This window comes from Ceratotherium simum, chromosome 21 (assembly GCF_057802395.1).
Source record: "Ceratotherium simum simum isolate JZ-2026a chromosome 21, ASM5780239v1, whole genome shotgun sequence".
In the NCBI taxonomy this organism is placed as follows: Eukaryota; Metazoa; Chordata; class Mammalia; order Perissodactyla; family Rhinocerotidae; genus Ceratotherium; species Ceratotherium simum.
Window position 1 is genome coordinate 16,964,516 of NC_141920.1, and position 13,408 is coordinate 16,977,923.

At 47.9% G+C, this 13,408-nt stretch overlaps 1 protein-coding gene across 1 annotated transcript in view; it reads left to right on the plus strand.

The window, feature by feature from the left end:
• The window catches only part of JPH2 (junctophilin 2), a 63,816-nt gene that overhangs the window by 45,073 nt on the left and 5,335 nt on the right, over positions 1-13,408 (plus strand).

A 13,408-nucleotide genomic window follows, 5' to 3' on the forward strand; every position in this document is an offset into this window, starting at 1 on the left:
CCGGAGGCGGGGGAGGGTGTGGGGCAGGGAGGCCTCAGCTGTCACATTCCTCCAGCTCACAGAAAGCCCTCCTGGGCGCCTTATCCTTATTTAGGCAGGAGATGTCTGCTGACTTGGTCCTTGTGGGATGCCATTGCTGGCTGGCTTACTGGGCAGGGTGGGGTGGGGTGGGGGCGCAGAGCACTCCCAGAGCCAAGTCAGTGGGCTCTCGATCCCTGCAGACCCAGACTCCCCAGGGTGGGAAGTCCAACCCTCTGGGAGAAAAATCACTCTAAGTAATAATAACACAAATAGCAGCTCCCATTCGTGGGGTCCCTACTATGCACAGGGTAACAGCTAGGCTAGCTCTGGGAGGTGGGTTTCTCCTGTTCACAGTTGTACGCCCAGATCTAGCCCGGGACCCAGCACACAATAGGTGCTTAGAAAATACTCGTCATGATGGAGTGAATATATACTCCACATGCCACAGTCCATTTGATCCTGACAATAAGTCTAGTGGTAGCTCAGTGCTATTATTAACCCATTTTACAGATGGTGAAACTGAGACTCAGAGAGGTTCCATGACTTGGCAAAGGTCATGCAGCTTGGAAGTGGGGGAACTGGCGTTTGAAACCAGGTCGTCTGACTCTAACATGTCAACGCAAATAATCCATAATCAATCTACAAATCAAAATTGGGTTGAGTTTGTTATGAGCCAGGTCTGAGGACTAGCCCGGGGGGCCTTCCTTCCCCAAGGACGGAAGGGCACCAAAGAAGTAGGGTGTACAGAGGGGTTATATACCGTCTTGGAACAAAGAGCATACATCAGATGACAGGAATATCTCTTTTACTACTGTCCCAAGATGCTTAGCTGGCACAGCAGGTCAGTGGTCAGCAGGTCAGTAGTCACAAGGCGAGCACAGCAGGTCAGCAATTAATCCTCAGTTTCCAGAAAGAGATGCTTATCCTTAAAGAAATGCCGATATGAGGGGCAGCTACATCCCTATCTCTAAGGGCATTCTTGTTGGCTTTGGGACATTGTAAATGTTTAAAGCAGGTGTACAATGCATGCTCAACAGGCCACGTCAGGCCCTTTTGGAAGACAAAGTCAGACCGAATTAGTTTTAAACCAAATGGCTTCCTCATATACTCCAATATATCCCAGTGCTTTTCATTTATTTATCAAACACTAAGTAATGCTTCCATCTTCTTATTTTGTTGTAGCCACACTGGCATTCCTGGCTTTCCCCTTTACTGGCTTGTGAGTTGGGTCACATAACCTTCTCGTCCTTAGCTTTCTCACCTGTAAAATGGGAATTGATGGTGATATCCACCTTAGAGAATATTGTGGGGATTTTATAAATGAGGTGACACATGCACGTGTCTTAGCAGAGTGTCTGGCACACAGTAGGTGCTCCACAAGTATTGCCTGTTAGTAATGGTGATGATGATGGTGGTGGTGGTGATGATGATGATGATGGTGATGATGATGGGCCCCAGGGGAATTCAGTGTCCTTCTGGCCGGATTGGACCCGAGCAACAGAGTGGGCAAAAGGTGAGGCCATTCTCCAGTAGGCTCCATCCCCTTCCTGGAGCACAGTGACAATCATGGCCTTCTGGAGAGGGCCACTCCCAGGCCTCCTAGGTTCCCAGAGCAAGAGGCTGGAAGGAGTCTGGGGTCTTACGCTCTGTTAATACCTGGTATGCAGTCACGTTCTTGTGTCAGCTTGATTGCTCACGGCTCCCATGAGCACCGACTGTGTGCCCAGGGCTGGGCCGGCTGCATAGAGGATGCAGAAGCAGAGCCTGCTGCCCTCCCTTGAGGTGCCTGTGGCCGCACTGTGGAGTGGCAGCAGAGCACAGTGCTGGAGAAACACGGATTCTGGAGCCACGCTGTCTGGGTTCCCCTCCTTGCTGGCCGTGTGCCCTGGGGCAAGTTGTTGAGATGCCCAGAGTCCTGGTTTCCTCCTCTGTCACTGAGAATTATAATAATAGTATTTCTCTCATAGGGGTGTTGTTCGAATAAGTGATGTAATATGTCTAAGCTCTGAGACCAGGGCCTGTCACATGATAAGTGACCCTTCCAACGTGTCTGTAACAGAGTAACGATCACAATGATTTATTTTTGACTATTGAAAGTGATCACACAGCCTTCTCTGGGCCTCAGTTTCTCCATCTTGTTACTGTGTTGTTATTAAATGAGAGGAGATGCTTTCTGAGGGTCCTTCCAGCTCTGAGAGTCTCACAGTCAAATACGTGTGATCCATACAGCACAACATTTATCTAACAAATACCTACTGAGCACTGCTGTGGGCCTGCCTCTGTTCTAGTGGCAGGTGCACAACAGTGAGGCTTCTGCCCCTTGTGGGGCTCACAGACTAGTTGCAGAAAGATAAAGTGATCTGGCAACTAAGTGCAGGGGGCTGCAAGAGCAGAGAGCTGGCAGTCAGGGTAAGTTTTCCTGAGGAAGCGTCCTGAAGGATGAATAGGAGTTCACCAGATGAAGAGGTGAAGGGTGAGAGTGGAGACAACAGTGCCCAGGAAAGGAAACAGCCTGTGTAAAAGCCCCAGAGGTGGGCACAATAGGGCCCATATGAGGAACTGGAAGTTTCTGGCTGTCTGGAGGGCTGGTTTAGGTTAAGACCAGAGAAACTGGCAGGAGCTAGGTCATGAAGTCATATGTATGTAACAGAGTAACAGATTTCCACTTTATCTTCCGGGCACTGGGAAGGGCACTGAGGGGTCTTAAGTAGACGGTCAAGATCCTATTTATTGGGGGTGGCCTCTGGGGAAGATTTCTTGGACCAGATGGGGCATAAGAAGGAAAACTTATGTGCAGGGTTAGTATCTGGCTGTTACTCGAGTAACATCAAGCCGGTTGTTAAAGTTCTGAAAGATTCCTGTTTGTACCAATTTGTAATCAGCAGCTGCCCTGGGCCCCCTAAATGCTCCCCACCCCCCATTACTGTCTTGTACACCTGGCCTCTTGCCCAGGACCTTGTCTTCCCCAGGACCCAGCAACTAAATGGTTAACCACCTGGCACAACAGGGGGACCTCCACACCGTTCTCATTGGTTGGTGCCCCCTGCAGTTGCTAGATATTTTTACTATCAGCCCACTGCCTCCATCTCAGTCAAGCCTTCCAGCTTGTAGAAAGCCTTAGAGAACATGGGATAGAGCAGGACCAGCTCAGGAGACCTGGTCTTAACCCGGTCCTTGCCCTCTTCCTGCGGGGAAGGCAGGGAGTTAGACTGGAATGTCCCCTGGGGCCTGCCCCGCACTGGCCAACACAGGCTTGGAATTAGGCGGACCTGGGGCTCAGATCCAGCCTCGTACTTCCCCGCTGTGTGGCTGCCTATAGGTCACACTGCCTCTTAGAGCCTGGTTTCTCTGCCTGTTTGGTGGCCATAATAATACTACCCCTTAGGGTTGTTGTAAGGAATAAATTAAACCATACCTCTGAAAGTCCTCGCGCTGATAGATGCTAGGTTCTTAAAAATATATTTACTTATTTTGGAATAGTTATACCATGTGCACATTCAAAAGATCTGAAAAGGTTGTATCCGCCAGAGTCTTGGCAGGAAGGGATATATTCAAAGAGTTCAATTGAAGAGAGTTTAATGAAGCTACTGCATTTTTTTCCCCCAACTTTATTGAGATATAATTGACATATAACAAAGTGTAAGTTTCAGGTGTACAACGTGTTGATTTGATACACATATGTTGCAAAATGATCACCACTACTGGCTGATACCCCTGTTATGTCACATAATTACCATTTCATTTTTCTGGTGATAATATTAAGACCTACTCTCTTAGCAACCTGTCATTTTGCTGATTGCCGAAGTACAGCCAGGCCTCAGTCATACATAGTCACCCAGGCAATTCCCAGGCCCCGATGGACTAGCAATTGTTCGGGGAAGTAGGGGGCATTACTGCTGGCCCTGGGCCCTCGCAGACAGGCAAGAGGAATGCTAGGGATATAAAATGCAGGGCCTCACAACATCCCTGGGGGACGAGGCTGGGTTGTGTTCAGTCCCAGCTGCTGGGCCCTTCTGGAGAGCGGGCTTGAACTGAAGCAGCATGCAGATGCGTGGGTCAGCAGAGGCTGTGGTGCCGGGCAGCCCTGGACTCGGGTCCCAGTGGTTCTGGCACTTAACTAGCCATGAGCCTTGGGTGAATACTTTTCTGAGCCTCCATTTCTTCTCCTGTAAAGTGGGTTGTCTTGAGGATGACATGAGATCACACAGGTGGTTTTAGTTTCCTGTTGCTGCTGTGACAAATGACTGCAAACCTGGGGGCTTAAAACAACACAGATTTATTCTCTTCTAGTTCTGGAGGTCAGAAGTCTGAAATTAGTCTCACTGGGCCAAAGTCAAGGTGTTGGCAGGGCTGGTCCTTCTGGAGGCTCTGACGGGAGGATCCAGTTCCTTGACTTTTCAGCTCCTTTGTGGCTGCCCCATTCTTTGGCTTGTGGCCCCTTCCTCCATCTTCAAAGCGCGGCGCTCCAGTCTCTGCTTCTGCCATCATGTCGCCTTCTCCTCTTCTGTCATCACATCTCCCTCTGCCTCCCTCTTTGGAGGACACTTGTGGTTACATTTAGGGCCTACGGCATAAATCAGGAGAGTCTCCCCATCTCAAGATCCTTGATTTAATCATATCTGTAAAGCCTCTTTTGCCGTAGAAGGTAACATTCCCAGATTCCAGGGATTAAGACCTGGATGTCTTTGGGGCCATTATTCAGCCGACCACGTAAGTCAAGTGTCTGGCACACAGTTAGCACTCAGTAAACAGCACCTCTTATTACTTTGCCTCCCCCTCCTAGCCCCTCCTAGGCTGGGGCGGGGGTCACATCCTCACTCGCACGTGGAGACTTCCCAGCCGGGCTGGCGGTTCTTCTTTAAGAAGGGGAGAAGGGTCACCATAAAACCTGATCTGGAAGAGGTCACCTCCGTGGCCTGGGGATTTCAGGCTGGGATTTCAGGGTGAGGAGGTTCTACGTAGGGCCGCAGGGGGTGGCACAGACTCAGAGCCCATGCCCCCCACTTCACTTAGAACAAATCCTCTTTCTAAACACCTGCATAGAGCTCACTGTGTGCCAGGCCCAGTTCTAAATGCTTTATGTACATAAATTCGCCCTGTAGTCCCAACAATCCTATGAGGTAAGGGCTATTCACGTCCTCATTTTAGAGAGGGAAAAATCAAAGCACAGGGAATTTACATGAATTCCGCACAGTCATACAACTGTGCTCTTAACCACCTCAGAATACCAACATGTTAACAGCAATGTTTTCTTTAAAAAAAATAATCTGCTTATTTTCCAAAATTTTAAATGACAAAGCCATATTATTTTATACTAAATATTTTATGTGTTTATATTTATAATACATAACATAAAAATAACAAAACACAAATTTTGAACTTGTCACCCACCAGATAGGCTTTCTCCTGCCCTTTAGCTTTCTGTTTGTTTCTTTTCTCCTTGTCTTATCTCTCCTACCAGACTCTACATCCTTCCAGAGCAGGAGGCATGTCTGGCTCAATGGTCATTCTAATAATGATGGGCAAGTGACTTAACCTCTCTGTGCCTCAGTCTCCTCATCTGTAAAATGGTTGTGGTACCCACCTCATAGGGTGGTATGAACCCTCAGGTTATTTCTCACTTTTTCTTTTTTTTTGCTGAGGAAGATTCGCCCTAAGCTAACATCTGTTGCCAGTACTGCTCTTTTTTTGCTGGAGGAAGACTAGCCCTGAGCTAACATCCATGCCAATCTTCCTCTATTTTGTATGTGGGACACTGCCACAGCATGGCTGGGAGCACAGTAGGTCTGTGCCCGGGATCTGAACCTGAGCTGCCGAAGCAGAACACGCAGAACTTTAAACAGAGCGCCAGACCCCCCATTTTTTCTTATTAGAAGCAATGCTTATAGTTCTAAATGTAAAAACTAAAACTATAAAACTCTTATAAGAAAATATAGGAATAAATCCTTGTGACCTTGGGTTAGACAAAGCTTTCTTAGATGTGACACCAAAAACACAGCCAACAAAAGAAAAAATAGGTAAACTGGACTTCATTAAATTTGAAAACTTCTGTGTTTCAAAGGACACCATCAAGAAAGTGAAAAGACAATCCAAAGAATGTTAAAAATATTTGCAAATCATATATCTGATAAGGGAATTGTATCTAGTATATATAAAGAACTTTTACAACTGAATAATAAAAAAAAAACAGTTAAAAATAGGCAAAGGATCTGAATAGACATTTCTCCTAAGAAGATACGTAAATAGCCATTAAGAGCATAAAGACATGCTCAACATCATTAGGCATCAGGGAAATGCAAATCAAAATCACAATGAGATGGCACCTTACAAACCACTAGTGTGACTAAAATAAAAAAGATGGATAATAACAAGTGTTAGCAAGGATGTGGAGAAATTGGAACCCTCATATATTACTGGTAGAATGTAAAATGGTGCAGCCACCTCAGAACCAGTCTGACAGTTCCTCAGAAGGTTAAACATAGAGTTACCATATGACCCAGCAATTCTGCTCCACGATATCTACCCAAAAGAAGTGAAAACATACATCCACACAAAAACTTGTACACGAATGTCCATAGCAGCATTATTCGTAGTAACCAAAAGGTGGAAACAACCCAAATGTCCATCAGCTGATGAACAGATAAACTAAATGGGGTTTATCCACACAATGGACTGTTATTTGGCAAGAGAAAGGAATGAAGTGCTGATGCGTGCTACAGCGTGGGTAAACTTGAAACAGTGTTTAGATGACGTATCCTTCTACAAGAATGCATATTTACATCCCAATTTGTTGGCAGTCCATAGAATTTTGGAAGGGAATTGCTGATAGTATTGTTCTAATAATAACAAAAACCATGATAATGGTGATCGCTAATATTTGTTAAGTGCTTGGTTTATGCTAAGCACTTTTGTGTTATCTCATTTCAGACTCTTAGTAATTTTGTGAGATAAGTATTATCATCGCCATTTCATAGTTGAGGAAAGTGAGGCCAGAGAGCAAAGGTCAGGTACCCAGAATGTGATAGCTACAATTTAGACTTGAGCTTGGGCCCTTACCCCTGTATGTGAGGGGCTTCCCGGCAGGGGCTCAGCACATAGTTGCTGGATGACTGGAGTCCTGAGGGTGGGGTGGGGAGGACGGTCCCTGTCGGTCAGGGCTCCCTGACTGGGCCCTTGCCTACATCCTTGGTGGCGGGGAGGGGGACTTTCTCGGGAGCTGTCTGGGCGGGTGGCCGGCTGTGGCTCGTCCTCATGATTGCTCTGACCATGATTGTTCTAGGCAACGGCCATGGCCAGCCAGAGCTGGGGGCGAGGGGCGATTTTGGGAGAAGGCAGGGCAGTGGCATCTGAAGCATCCCCCACCTCAGGGAGACACTTGGCAGCACTGTCCCTTAGCGACCTCGGCGGCCTCCAGAGAGGCTGGCAGAGGCCTGAGCTGGGGACTCTGAGTATCTGCCTCTGTTCTCCAAAACTACTGTGGGCTCCTTGTTCTGAAGATTATTTTTTTCATTTTAAAAATGAAAAAGAAATTTCTTCTTCATTTAACAAATCAGTGGCATTTAGTACATTCAGGATTTTTGTTTTAGTTTTCTCCAAAAAACTGTGCTTCTTATTTATTTTATTTCACAGGCACCTCTTTGGCACTTCCTTTGTCCTGGCCCCTGTTCTCACTCCTTACACTGTGTCTCCGAGGTCGGTGCTGGTGGTGTCTCCATCTCACAGATGAGGAGACCGGGGCTCCGGGGGCTCAGGCTTGCCCGAGGGTATAAGGAGCAGAGCCAGAGCTTGCACCGAGGCAGCCCAGCCAGAGTTGCCCCTTTCAGCCACTCCGCCAGGAGGTTTATGGGCTTAGCTCTGCACCCCTGTTCATCCATTGATTTTCTGAGATGTTGCATGGTTGACTTAGTAGAGCTGCATTAGGCTGTGAGCTCCCCAGACGGCTGCTGGGTCCTATTCATCCCCATCCCAGGTCCCAGCACGTGGAGGACCTGGCCTGGAGTCAGTGCCAGGAGGGCAGCAGCTTGGTGTGATGGGTAAGAGCTTGGGCAGATTCACTTTCTAGCTGTGTGACCTTGAGAAAGTGACTCCGCCTCTCTGAGATCATATGTATAAAGGTGGCCATAGCACAGAGCTGGGCACACAGTGCTCACCAAATAACAGATTAATATTATTAATAAGAGTAGTAGAAGAGACGGTTGTTGAGTGAATGCATTAGAACAGGGGTCAGCAAACATTTCCTGTAAAGGTCAAGATGGTAAATATTTTCAGCCTTGCAGGTCATATGGTCTCTGTGGCAACTGCTTAACTCCTGACCATATGTAAACAAATGGGCGTGGCTGTGTTTCAATATTTATATGGACGCTGAAATTTGAATTTCAGGTAATTTTCACGTGTCAGAAAATATTACTCTCTTGGTTTTTTTTCAACCATTTAAAAATATAAAAACCATTATTCATAAACAGTGCAAAAACAGGCAGCAGGCTGGATTTGGAGTGCTGTGGTAATTTGCTGACCCCTACAATAGAACGTGAGCTCTGCAAGGGATTTTTTTTTGGTGAGGAAGATCGGCCCTGAGCTAACATCTGTGCTCATCTTCCTCTACTTTGCACATGGGATGCCACCACAGCATGGCTTGATGAGCAGCGTGTAGGTCTCTGCCTGGGACCTGGGCCCACGAACCCCGGGGCCGCTGAAGCGGAGCGTGCAAATGTAACCACTGCACCACCGAGCCAGCCCCCACAAGGGACTTTTGGATGCTTGGTTTGCTCTTGTATCCACAGTGCCCAGAACAGCGCCTAGCACACAGTAGGTGCTCTATAAAGTTGTGGGTGTTGAGCTGGCCTTTAAGGCTGGGAGGGTGGACGAGGGCAAAGAGCATTGCAGATGGAGCAAGAGTCTGAGCAAAGGCATGGAGTCTGGGGTGAGGCCAGCGAGTGTCGCTCTTTGGCCCAATGGAGCCATCAGTGCCTGGTGGAGATTATAACCGGGCAGTCAGGGGTCTAGGGTGGGGCGGATGCTCTCAGAAGTGCTTCAGTTGGGTTAGCGCCTTGCCCCTGTCCCTGAACCTCCAGCCTTATTTTTAACCCTGCTGACGAAAGATAATCCAAATGAAATCAAGAAGAGTGACTGATCCCTGCCCCTCCCCCTGCCCCAGTTACTGCCCCTTCCCTTCCCCCCAGCAGGATCAGAGCCATCCTAGGAGACCCTCCCCCAGAGGCATCAGGCCAGACACCGGGAGTGGTCACAGGAGAAGAAGTCGTTCCTGCATTTCCCCTTCCGGACCTGAACTCGGGGAGGGTCCTGATGCTTAAAGAGAAACACTCAAGGCTCAGGGGGGTTGAGCAGGCCGGGAACTGCCCAAAATAGAGCTGGATTTTCTCTCTGTCTGTCTAGCACATGCTTCTCAAACTTCAGAGAGCAGTGGAAGTATCTGGAGAGCTTATAAAACAGATTCCTGGCTTCTCCCCCAGAAATTCTGATTCAGTAGATCTGGGGTGGCGCCCGAAAATCTACAGGTCTAGCAAGCTCCCAGGTGATGAGGAGGCTGGGGGTGCATGGACCACACTGTGAGTGGCGCTAGACTGGAAGCCATAGCCTTTGGGCAACAGCAGTTCGGTCTGCCCTTCACCCTGTGAGCTGCCAGATACACCCCATCAAGACTGCCTCGGGCCGAGGATCTGGAGAGCCTTGAAGGCCGTGCTAAGTAGTTTGGACTTTATTTTGAGCTCGGTGGGAAGCCTTGCAAAGATTTTAAGCAAGAGGTGAGGCTATTGGATGTTTGTGTTAAGCAAGCTCACGGTGGTGCTGCGTGCAGGACCAGTTGTAGGGAGCAAGCCTGGGGGCAGGGAGGTGGCAGATGAGGGTGGGGGGCTTTGCAGGAGAAAGCACAAAAGGACGGTGAGATGGGCGATTCTAGAGCTTAGAGGGAGTAGAAGAGACAGGAGTTGGTGACAGATGGCTGTGGATGTTGCAAGATGGGGGGGTGGGGGTGGGAGAGCACTGGGATTCTGGCTTGAAGGCTGGGGAGCTAGGGAGCCATTCCTGGAATCAGAGGCATTGGTGGGGGGAGGGCTGATAAGGGATTCAGTCGTCCAGACCTATGGACAAAGGCAGAGGGGGGTGCTTCCTTCGAACACAGCAGCACTCACTGCCTTGGGCTCTGCCCCGCTCCCCCAACCCCAGTTCTGGCTGCCCTGAAGGGTTCACAGTGGATCCCCGGAATCTTCCAGGGCTCTGTGTGAAGGCTGCCATTCCCGCCTGAGGAGTCCTGCAGCGCAACTCCCCGGGGCATCAGGAAACAGGCCTCATCCAGCTCGCATTACCAAAAAAGGACATTTTCTCAGTTTGAAGGTTTGCCCAGCCCTTTCCCTCCTCCCCCACCTGGGGTTTCAGGTTTCCAGGGAAGTGTTTCTGGAAAGTTCAGGACTTTGAATCACACATAGCCATGTACAGGCATATATGAGCCGGGGGATTTGCATGTACCACACTCAGTTTTGATGTCACAAAGGTCATCTTCCTCCTCCTCCTCCTCCTCTTTTACCACCACCAGCACCATCATCATCACCATCATCACCATCATCATCGCCGCTCAACACTTTCCTATGCTGCTTCTCATTAGTTTTCACAGCAACTCCAAGAGGGGAGAAGTATTATCTCCACGGTACTGATTAAGAAACTGAGGCAGAAAGAGGCAGAGCTACTCCCCCGAGATCCTAGAGTCCCAGTGGGATCAGGACTAGACTGAGGCGAGTCATGCAAATACAGGGTCTGATCTAGTCTTTATTTACATTTTGTTCGTAGCTTGTTCGTCAAGGATTTTTTTGCATTAATTTTGCCTTTTAAAAATAATGCATCTTGATGACTGAGTTTTTCGGTATCCCCCTAAACTTTGAGCCGAGGCAAATGCCTCACTTGCCTCACCCTGGCCCCTGTCTTGGCAGAGCCAAAGTCGGAATCCAGGGCTGCTGATTCCAAAACTGTGCTCGTAACTGTATCCAAAGCTGCGCCCTGGCCTGTACATATATGCGTGCGTGCGTGCATTTATGTATTCTTTCATTCAGCAAAATATTCGTTCCTCCAGGAAACGTTGTGGCAGTGTGGCAGAGTGGAGAGGGCAGGGGCTTGGGAATCAGACCGTTCTGGGTTTGAACTCCACTACTTGTTAATGAGTGAAAGTGTAGCCTGGGGCTAAGGGCACAGACTCCAGGTCCCAGAATGCCTTGGTTTGAAATCTCGCTCTGTCACCTGCCGGCTGTGTAAGTTTGGGTGAGTTCCTCAGAACCTTCCTGTGGCCTGGATTTCTCCTCTGTAAAGAGGGACGATGGTAATAACATCTGCCACGTAGAGTTATTGGGGGAATTAAAGGAGAATTTCTGAAAAGCCCTTGGCATGTGGTAAATGCTCTGTAAGCCTTAACCATTATCTTGCATCCTTGACCAAGATACTTGTCTGAGACTCAGTTTCCCCACCTGTGAAGTAGGGACAGTAAAAACTACCTCCCAGGCAGTTTGGAGAATTGAAAGGGATAACACAGGTAAAGGGCCTGGGATTGGGCAGGAGCTTAATAAAATTTACTCCCCTATTCGGGGCTCAGTTCTGTGCTGGAGCCTGAGATACAGACACACACACACACACACACACACACACACACACACACACACACACACACACACACACAGAACTCCCCGAGGAATTAACTCATCTGCACGTGTGGACACTGATTTGACCTTTCAGTTTCCTAGAGGCACAAGCTCTTACTCCCCCCAGGGCCTTTGCACATGCTCTTCCCTCTACCTGGCTTGCTGTCCCCACCTCACCTCTATGGGCGTAGTTTATGTATTTCTCCATCTCAACCTGAATGTCACATCCTCAAGGAAATCTTCCTGACCACCTACCTCCACTGCCAGTCTGTATCCAGTCTCCTTGTTCTACATGCTCAATGCATTCTATACTCTTCCTTCATGACACCTCTCACAATTGCAGTAAATCTTTTTTATCTAATTACGGTTTATGAAATAACTTGTTGTTTATTTGCTTCCATCCCCCTCGCTTGACAGTGAGGGCAGGGACCAGCTTTGTCTCATCCATAGGAATCTCTGTCCTCAGCTCCTGGCCACGCAGGCTCTGGAGTCATCTGGCCTGGGTTCAAATTCCCAGCTCCTGCATATAATGACTCTGAGACCTTGGGCAAGTTATTTAACCTGTGTGTGCCTCAGTTTCCTTTTCTGTAAAATAGAGAAAATGATAAGAGCACCCGCTTCCTAAGGCATCATGATGATTACATGAGCTAATCTTCATAATTCCTTTAGAGCGGTGCCTGGCCCACTTGTAAAGGGGTTGTGATTATTTTAGTAGTTATTAATATTTATTAGTATTTATTTATTAGTATTAGTGTTATTAGTCAGGCTAGACTAACAGCTGAAACAAACATCCCCCAAATCTCAGGTGCTTAACGGAAGAAACATTTAAGGCTTGTTTAAATGTTCCACAGTTAGTGTTTCAATTTAATGCTTGAATGTTCCACATTCCACTGTGGGACTGTGGGAGGGGGACTTTGCTCCACGCAATAGTCATTTATGGCGCAGGTTCCTTCCACTGTGTTTCTTAACCTGGAGTCCACAGCGGGTTGTGTGGATATGATTCAGGGAGTCTGTGAACTTGGATGCTGTCTTAGGTTAGACTCCCTTGAAGCTGTAAGATGGGGATTCTGTGCCGATGGTTTATTGAGGGAACACTCTCAGGAGAGAGGGGAGTGAGAGAAGCAGAACAGGGCGGGGAAGTAGCTGAGCAAGGATGTGGTCTTACCGGGAGTCCTGCTTCAGCCTGATCCCACAGGGCTCTGGAGCCTGGCTTGGACGACAGCGTTGATTCCTTCTGGGGCAAGAGAGGGCTGGGCAGTGTCATTAGTCATTGGTTGGGCTTCCTTGGTTGGGGGAAGGTGGAGAGTTTTGACCTCTGGAACAAGATGGCTTCTTGATTGCACTTCTCTGGGACAGCAGTGAGCCATTAGCAGTCAACTCAGCAGCTGAGAGTGGGTGCATTTGCCCAGTGAAGGGATCTGGGCAGGGTCCCACAGGGTCTACAACAGATGGGAGAACTGCATCTTTATTTTTACTTAACCTCTAAGTGAAATTTAGCATTTTCTTCAATTATGGAAGCAGGCAATAAACTACAGTAGTATCAGCAGTATCTATGACGTTGTCACCAATAGAAATCACAGATATTTTCACGTCACATTACTATTGTTGCAATGTCCTCAAAATATCCTTTATACTAATCTATACTTTAAAATTATAGTAGTTAATAGACCTTCTATTATTTTCTTTAATATGTTAATAAAGGACATACATTATTATATTACAAATTTTTTCCTTTATTTTGGTAACAG